We start from the raw sequence: 9,798 nt of genomic DNA on the forward strand, positions 1-9,798 counted from the left end.
ATTAAATACAATTAAATACAATTAAATAGTATATATTTGATATTTGCTGCAATTAGCTTTCGAGTTCCTAACGCCTAATAATAATAATAATAATAATAATAATAAAAAATTGACATTTAACTTTAAAAAATTCATTTTTTATGCAAATCTATATAATTCACAATTATCTCATTTCACACTTTCGTAAATATAAAAATATATACGGAATGACTTTCTAAAAGAACGAAAAGAAATCGTAACACCTCTTCTGCAGAGTAATTTGCCATTTTTATTCTAAGATAATACTAAATAAAAAATTGTTCGTTATATATATGTATTTTACTTGTAAAAATAGTCAAGAAACACTAAAAAATCATTTTATTTATTTGTACGACAAATATGCGTTGCGTATAAACGTGTCATTTGTGTCCGCACTCGATTTTGAATATCTATCTGCTGCTCAGCGAGAAAATAACACACTGCCGGATTTTCACGGATATCTTCTCTCACGTCCATAAGTTTTTTTAGGAGCAGACGGTTCGTTCGTACTCACCTTTTTTTAAAATATTCATCATATTCATAATTTGAAAAATCGCTTGGAACACTATCGTTTACACGGTGAGAATTAATATTGGCCGATTTATTACTAAAAGATGGTAATTAATCACTTATTTGAAGTACGAAAAGTATTCAAGAACAGTTTTGAATACTTAAAATAACTAATTAATTACTGTCTTTTAATAGCTTAACTGTCTTTTATTTAGCCAATTAAATTTCTGTAAAGGTTGGCTGAGGGGATACAATATATAATATCGTTTATGAAAGGAAAAAAGAAGCTTCTATGAGATTTGCGAAATTCGTTTCTCTTATCTGTTCTACAATGGGTAAGTAAAAGCTTTGATAAAATTAACTTACGCTAGAAAAAATGTAGAAAATATGTATAATTGTCTCGCAAAGCTGTTTTATTAAAACAATAGTTAATTTGCAATTTTTCCTTTTTATTCCCTTGTAATTCCCTTTGCGGTGATTCTAATTAACGCGCTGAAGGAAGATGAAATTAAAGACTAACAAATGAAAAGAAAAGATAAGAACGTTGAGTCGCACACATAATTAATTAACAGCCTGCGTTAATTGAATGCTAATGAGAGTGATATTTGTAACTGCCGTATTACATCTCGTTTATACAGATTGAGCTTGTTATATTATTACGCGAGATAGTAATACAACGTAATACACACAGAAATAGTAATAGATACAGAGAGAATTGATTAAATCAATACCGATATGCAATTTGTAATCCAACTGTTATGTTCATTTCGCGCGTATTGCAGAACATTCATCTTTTTAAGGATGATAAAACGCAAATCGAGGAACGAACAATCAATCTTTCGTAATGATCGGCGTATATAGTGTCCTTTCCTATCCCGTATAACGTAATCGAAGTAATTCAAGCACAAATTCCTCATCCTAAGATTCCATAATCCTTTTCCCTGATTTCCAGACAAAATTTCATGATTTTTCCTAATTTCAATAATATTTTGAATTTTTTTTATATTTTTGCTATTGATTTGGAAAACCGTTAAATATTTTGTTGAGAAATTAATTTAACATAGCAATGTCAATTACTATTAATGACTAATTAATCACTTTGCACTGTTTGTATTTTTAATTATTAAGTTAATAGTATTCTAAAATGATATACGTACATTAAACTTCTTTAAAGCCAAGAACTTTAATTTTCCAGAAAATTTTGTAAAATTCTCTAACTTTTCCTTAACTTTTTCTGACTGTTTTTAATTTTCCTGACATTTCTCTGATTTCTTCGATTTTTAGTCTTGTGGCAACTCTGATTATAATAGGTTTATACACAAAATATGAACTCACGTTAATTTACTGACATCTCGCATTAATTATTTACGCGTTGAACCGCAAGATCATTTTAAGTTCATTTATCACGACTGTGTTGAGAAATGGCATTCAACAGCGCTTTATCCTATATATGTCTCAAGACATCAATTTTCGAGTTCGACATTTTAAAAGTAGATAAGCTCTCACGTTACTAAATAGTTAAATAAATGTAAAACGTTCGTCAATTCGCTTTATTCGAATACTTAAGACGTCAAACTTTGAAACTGAATTCCTCTGAAAGATTAGGTGTACTCTCACATCTGTATGATAATGTTTTATACGTTATCAATACATGATAGATATATATAGAATCTTGAAATTGTAAAATTGTGTGCACAGCGTTTTATCTTAAAAAATTCGAAATCGATTTTTCTTTAACGAGAATCCAAGATCACGATTTATTACAACTTTTCGAACTTCAACATCTTGTATCGTCGTAATTAAATTTCTAATTAAAAGTTCCGTTAAAATCTACTTCATATTGAGCACCAAATAATGTCTTGCACTTGTTCCTTTCGAATTTAATTCATAGAAAAGTTTCTCGCTCTTTTTTCCTTGTAATTTATGAATTTATTAGTGCCTCAAAGATATCTTTACCATTAAAAATTGGAATTTTCGGAGGAATATATTTCCATTTTTCTTAATTTTAGGAAATTTTATATAACGTAAAATACAGTTATTTAATAATTATGTAAATAAAGGATTCAATTTGTATGTAGATGATACAATATATACTTAAAATGATGTTTACGTAAAATATTTGATCCGTATATAAAACACACTTTTTATAATCTCCACCTGTGAAATAAACTCTATTTGTGAAATAAATTCATTGCCAATCAACAAGAATTTTCGAGGAAAAATGTCAAAAGAAAATGTAATCTTAATGAGCAAAAAAATATAATAAACACTACTATCAATAATAATATTATAATTTCCTACATTTCATTACACAACTAATAATTTTCTATATATTAGTTTTAAAAATTGGAATTTTGTAGAAAAATTATATATTTATTTTTATTTTTATAAATGTAACGCAAGATTGTACTTGCTTTCAAACACACACGTGTTATGCCAATAATAAATAATAAACGGACGTTTGCTCTGTAAATCGAATGAACGCAACCATTAAAAAAGAAAAACATCTGTATTGAAACGAATTACGTTTGCTTGATTGCTTTAAAGTCACTTTAACATGTCAATTCCTAATGAAGTTATATTCTTCGTGGGTGTGCAAGAGTTATTTCTAGAAAAGAATAGATTGTGGATTACATCCGATTTCTAAAACTAAAAGTAAATATAAAAACTTATCCCCTTATCAGAAAAAATTAAATTGCACAATATACGAAGTTGTTAAGTTTTGTATGAGTTTCTATTTTGTAGAAGTAAAATAGAAATATCGAAGAATTTTTAACAACATATTTCGTATTTTCGTTATAAACTTATATTTTATATAAACTTTTTTAAATTTTGCAAACGTGGCAGAATAGATGCGCACTTTTATGCAGAGTGGCACACAATCTCTCAATTATCATATCAAATATCAAAGCTCTATATATAAAAATATTTTATTTACATATTAATTATATTTACATAATAGTAACCGTATATAATACGATACTATATATCATAATTTTATATATAACTGTATTAACAAATCTACGTTAACATTTAACGCATTTCATTAGACTCGTGAATTTAAAGAAGATTCTGCAAAAGATATTAATTATATAATAATTTTACATGAGTGTTTTAAAAACGCAAATCTGGATCATACCGCATAATTTTTTTTTTCTTGAAAAATATAATCTTTCACTTTGCACGCAAGTTAAAATTATGATAGCTTCTAACAATAAGTCATTATCTCAGCTTTAAGTCTTATTTTAAAACCGTAAGAAATTGATCAATTTAATTGATTATTCTTATCACATTCGACTGTGATTGGTCAATTTCTTACGGCTTAAGACTTAAAACTAAGGTAATGCTTATTATATACAGAAAGCCCGTTAGATTTGAATATTCAACAGGACAGTACCAACCTGGTGAAAGCGTGAAGATAGCAAAGAAAGTGGTCGTTGAGAGATAGTCAGCAAAAGCAGAGGCTTACGGCTTCGTCGCGCTCGTTCACCCCTTTTATCGCACCGGTAGACTGCAAATCGGTGTCAACCTGAACGGGGCCGCGAATTCGCACGAGGGATATGATACCCCCGAATTTGATTCCCGAAGTTCCGACTTGGCGACTTGGACAGACGTCCGTGTGGAAAGGCGATAGGATGGTGCGGAGGATTGCGGGATATCTCGCGATGTGACTCGCGGGATGGACGAGAAGATAACGAAGATCGCCGTCGACGTGTCGCGGACGTGGACGTGGACGATGGCTCGACGAAGAAGGACGAAGGGTTGCAAAGACAAGCGTCGCGTGGGATGACCGGCGTGAGGCCCGGACGAGAACAGTGTGACAGTGGCGAGAACAGCCGGAGATCAGCCCTTAAATACGCGCTGTTCCAACTGCCATGCGCGTTTCATGGGGCGCCAGAGAAATCATACGTCGACGCGTAACTTACCCTCTCTCGTCATCCCTCACCTTCCCATGCCGCACCCGGAACGCACGCAGGGTTGAGATGCGACGTACATTCTCATGCAATACGCACGGAATAAAAGTTTTATTAGTAATACGAAAGGACACATTTATGTAAGGTAATGTGACGAAGAAATGTGGTCCCGATCGTAGTCAAACTTGTTGCTTTTGCGGAGTCCGGAGAACGCGAGACAACGTGCATATAAACATGTACAAGGTGGCGCTTGTACGGGGATACTTGAGAAATACGAGACGGTTTGATTTTTCTGCATAAAATACAACATATGACGGAAAATAATGACAATGATAATATATGTAGATATAGTTAATAAATTACATCCGATAAATAAAATAATATATGGAAATTACATATAATATAGTAATGGAATACACTTGTCGTATATTATTATTAATTATCACGTACTGAATTAATTATGATACCTACATTTATCAATTCGAATTATGTAAAAGGTCATCTTTTATAATTTATGTTATATTCGCAGCTTTAATATAATTTTTTTATATTTATTATTATAATTTTTCAACGAAATTTTTAATTGGCCTCCTTAATTTTGAAAAAATGTAAATAATTAATAAAAATTTTTTAACTACCGTATGTTTGCATTATATCCAAGCATAACAAGTTACGTAACATCAAAATGGCGTTAAAATGACGTTAAAATGAATCGTAAATGATATTTTGAGGTTATTTTGATATCATTTTGGTTTTATAATGACTTGTTGTTTTGCTTGAGTATGCAAAGAATTTTATTTTCTATGTCTTTATATGACGTGTTATTTATTTGACATAGAGTTTATGTCATTATCAAGATCTCATATTGGTAATATGCATTGTTTTACTTGTCTATAAATTTATGGAATGTGCAGTAATAATAAAGTAGTGGGTAATGTATGTGTGCACACGTGGAACTTTACTCGTGTATCCTACTTAAGACGACAGAAATTTTTCTCGAAATAACTTTTCATACGTCTGCTCATGTTTTATTTATCTTAGCAGAAAAATCACGTACATATTTTGTGCTTTTGTGTAATTTTCTTTCAAAAGACTTCTGTAAACTTTAAAAGCTCTTTTTAATAATAAGCGCATTCATTTCAGAGATTTTAATAATATTATATTTATATAATTGTACGGATCTATTTCATTGCATAAGACTCTTATTTTCTACAAATTTTTTTTTTATCGCAGTTCCTTGCAATTCAAATATTTATCAATAGGAACAAAACATGTTAATTTTTAATAATAAGGTGAGAATCTAAAAAACTTTTCAAATTTTTTTAAGAAATGACAAAATATGTGGAATTTATTTAATTCTAAAAATAGATAGCCAGCCCCATAAAAGGCTGTCATCAAATGGTGATAATGTTTACTTAATTTTTATATATTATTAATTACTTAATTACTTAATTATTATATATTATTACTTAATTATTTAATTATTATATACCTTTCACTATTTTAGTTAAACAAATTTAATAACTGAATGCTTAATATGTCAGTAATATACAATCTTTTACTCTATACATTTCTCGAATAATCTACCAGCATTGAGAAGTACTTAGGAATCTTGACGAGATCTAGTTGCATTATGCATATTAAAGTATATATGTACAAATATATAATAAATAAATAGTTTGCTATTTGCATTAGCTTAATATGATAAATGTTGAACGTATAATAATAAGTAAAGTTTACAGCACACAATGCATTTTTTTTTACTGAATTTATATAGAATTACTAAAAATTCTGTATTTTATGTGATGTAGTTCTAGCAATTTATTGAAACACGAGCAATCCAGCAAGAAAAAATAAATCGTGTGCATAGGTTTAATTGTTAATAGTTATTGATAGAATTGTGTTAACATAGATTTAATTCTGAGCATTGTGAGGTGTCAGGTGCGATACGAATGACGCAATTAGGGATTTTTCATTGAACTATAGGCAACAGATTCTCCCACGTAAACTTGGAAGTTCTTCCTTGTCTCTCGTCGTCCTATACATATATATCTCTAAAATGTAAATACCGATAAGAGCGATACATCTCCGTAATCATAAATTTGATTCTAAAATTATTAATGTGAAATATATAGATACATTAAAAAACTTAGAAACTCTTCTTTTTTATCGGAATCAATTTATATGTAATAATAATAATAATAATAATTTGATTGCATAGATACAAAATCAATCAAATTTAATAATCAATTTATGATAACTCATATAATTAAATACAGAATGAAAAAAATTTATACGCAAAAGGTAAGACATCAAGCTACATAAAGCTGCCGCTGTAATACCAATAATGAAAACATGATCAAAGCGCAAAGTAGAAATTTAAAACGACACAAACAAAGCTCCCAGTAAGAAATGACAGTAAAATTGATATCGATTCCATTATTATTTCTCACTGGGAAAAAAGCAAACAATATAAACGGAAAACAAAACTAAGAAAGCAAAAATAAGAATGCAAACTAAGAAAGCAAACGATATAAGCGGCAAACAAAACAAATCATGGAACAGAACATAAATCAGTTAAAAAATATCCATAGACTTGTCTCATGGAAAATGGATAAAATTATATTATAGCGTCAATTTTTATTAATTCAATCATCGTACATATGTTCATGTTTAGATTCTATTTACATTCCTTAATACACACAATTGAGTCATTCGTTTTTTGCACATTTCTCTCTTTTTTTTTTTTTTAAGTAGAAGCATCAAGTAATTGTTATAACGTTTACATAAAATTTTTTTAAATACACAATTTTTAAATACTTCTTAAAGATGTTAAAACATATGTAAGAGTCACTTAATAATTTTTGTATATTTGTTAAAGTGATGAAAATTAATCCATGACACGAATGACTCATTGTGTGTAATAATTAAAGAACCGGCAAATCATCGTATGTATTAAATTATATATTATACATTTTGCATAACGCATGATATATAATACGTAAGAAAATGAACGAATCAAAGCCTTACTTTCCTTCTTTTCCATAAAATAATTAAAAGACTATTGATTTTTTGATGCCTTATGCGTTATGCAAGAATCTGTATTTTCGTCGACTAATAGACTGTCTACAACAAGTCATTACCTTAAGCCATAAGAAATTAACCAATCATGGTCGATTATTCTTCTCACATTCGACTGTGATTGGTCAATTTCTTACGGCTTAAGACTTAAAACTTAGGTAATGGCATATTGTAGAAAGCCCATAAGGATTAAACCTAAATAAAGAGAACATATGTATTGCACAACAATGCTGATTGAGCCGATCAAAGTATACACCAGATTTTTTATTGATTTTCCAGACAAATCTGTCTGGTGTACGTGTTTTCTATTTGGTTATCCAATGGATAACTAAATAAATTATTAAATGGAAAAGAGTTTCAGTCACGCCGAATCTTCCATATAGATATATACATATCTAGCGGAATGTCTTAATGTTTTGTTGTTTCATTCATTCGCATTCCATCCCGGCGGAAGAGCGGTTTCTTGATGCAAGAACGACTTGCGGCTGCGGAATAATACAACATAGCTAAGCGACGTGTACATTGACATTCGTCCCTTATCGACCACGTAGAGAAAACCGCGTCGCAATTCGATTTCACGGAAGATCGAGTTCTATCGGTTCTGCCATGCAGGATGTTCGTGGCACCTCCTCCGCTTCATTTTGCAACGTGCACTTATATGATTTACATTTTCGTCACTTACGTGACGCATACGCATAATACGACCGTGTTCTACGTATAATGAAATTTGTAATGTCCCTCTTTTTTCTATCTGCTCTTTTTTTCTTAACCGAAGTGAAAGAAATTTGCTTGTCACCTGAACGTGATAGCGTAACAGATCACTATATTCGCTATAGATAAATTAATTACTGATCTCTCATATCATATAAATAACGTGAAGATGTTATAATATAAGATACGTATTTTTTTTCTCTGCGTTGCAATATTCCTTTCGAGCATGAATAAATATGTAAATTTATACGCGACATCTTTTATCGCGGAATTGTACCCCTGCAGCTTCGTGCTTTTTACGTGTCCAAGGAGAAATATCTCGCACGTGGCAAAACGCGAAGGAATCAATGAACGGCATTGAAACGGTTTTCAGGGCAAACGAATGCTACATTCGTACGCTGTGACACTGCCCATGGGATCGAAAAACTGCGGACGAACGTTTCTTCCTTCCGTCGTCGCGTCGACACGAGAGAATATTGCATCGGAACGCGAACATGCCAGACTATGCCATCATTTGTATATCATTTGCACACAATATGCAACGTGTAGTTCATATGTGCATATGCCTATCATATAGAAAAGACCGACGAATATTCTCCTTCGTCAGAGACAACTTGCAGCACGGTTTATAATCCAAGTAGAACAACATGTTATTATGATATCAAAATGATGTCAAAATGGCTCTAAAATGAATCATTAAAAGTTATTTTTTTCAATTATTTTTCGATTCATTTTAATGTCATTTTAAAATTTATTTTATTGTCATTTTGACATTATCGTGATTTGTTATTCCATGTGGACATTTTTAACATTTAATTGCTTGAACAATAACCTCGCAAAAAATAACCTTCCTTTTGTTTCAAATTCGAGATAAAAACAAGCAGTAATAAATTCTGTACAATCTTTACGTAAACCTCGACACTGACGTTAAATCTAACGGTCTTCAAGGACTTTGAACTTCGGTCTTGAAAATATCGTGACTAACGACTTGTAACTTTGCAAAATTCGAGATTGGGAAGTATTGGGTGAAACATTAGATTGAGTTTAACCGCAAGTTAATAATGAAAACTGAACCTGAAGCTGCAAAAAAAAGACTGTTTTAACGTACCAGCATAACCGAGGTACGAAAAGTCAAACCTCTCGACACAAATATTAAAAAAAAGAAAAGAAACGAGAAACTATTCTCCTTTTCGTTGAGTTTCTTTTCTTTTATTGAACCGTGCAATTGTTGAGAGAACGCTCTTAAAAAAGGCGAGTGGAATGGAAATCCGATATTTTTATTGTTGTTTCCTCCTTATAATTGATTCTTTATTCCGTGAACAGCTATCATTACGGATTGTTCGTATCTGTCAATATTGAAACCTAAAACCGTTTCTAATTAAAATTCATTTTTTTGATTGCTTTCTTTATTCGCATCTGATCGTGATTGATAACGTAAGAAAATTAAGTACTCCATCCGTATAAGTAAGTCATCCGAGTGTTAAAAATTAACGATTAGGTCTAGGAACGATCAGTTGGGTATTATATTATTAATATACATATATATATATATATATATATAATA

General features: G+C 30.5%; 1 protein-coding gene across 1 annotated transcript in view; it reads right to left on the bottom strand.

Moving 5' to 3' along the window:
* LOC108749914 (myosuppressin) overlaps positions 1 to 4,651 on the bottom strand; it is a 21,191-nt gene extending 16,540 nt beyond the window's left edge. The window contains exon 1 of the mRNA XM_018488944.1: positions 3,930 to 4,651. The gene's annotated coding sequence lies outside the window, so the exon portion shown is untranslated. The remainder of the gene's footprint in view (positions 1 to 3,929) is intronic.
* Positions 4,652 to 9,798: the final 5,147 nt, after the last annotated feature.

This window comes from Trachymyrmex septentrionalis, unplaced genomic scaffold (genome assembly GCF_001594115.1).
Source record: "Trachymyrmex septentrionalis isolate Tsep2-gDNA-1 unplaced genomic scaffold, Tsep1.0 scaffold32, whole genome shotgun sequence".
NCBI lineage: Eukaryota > Metazoa > Arthropoda > Insecta > Hymenoptera > Formicidae > Trachymyrmex > Trachymyrmex septentrionalis.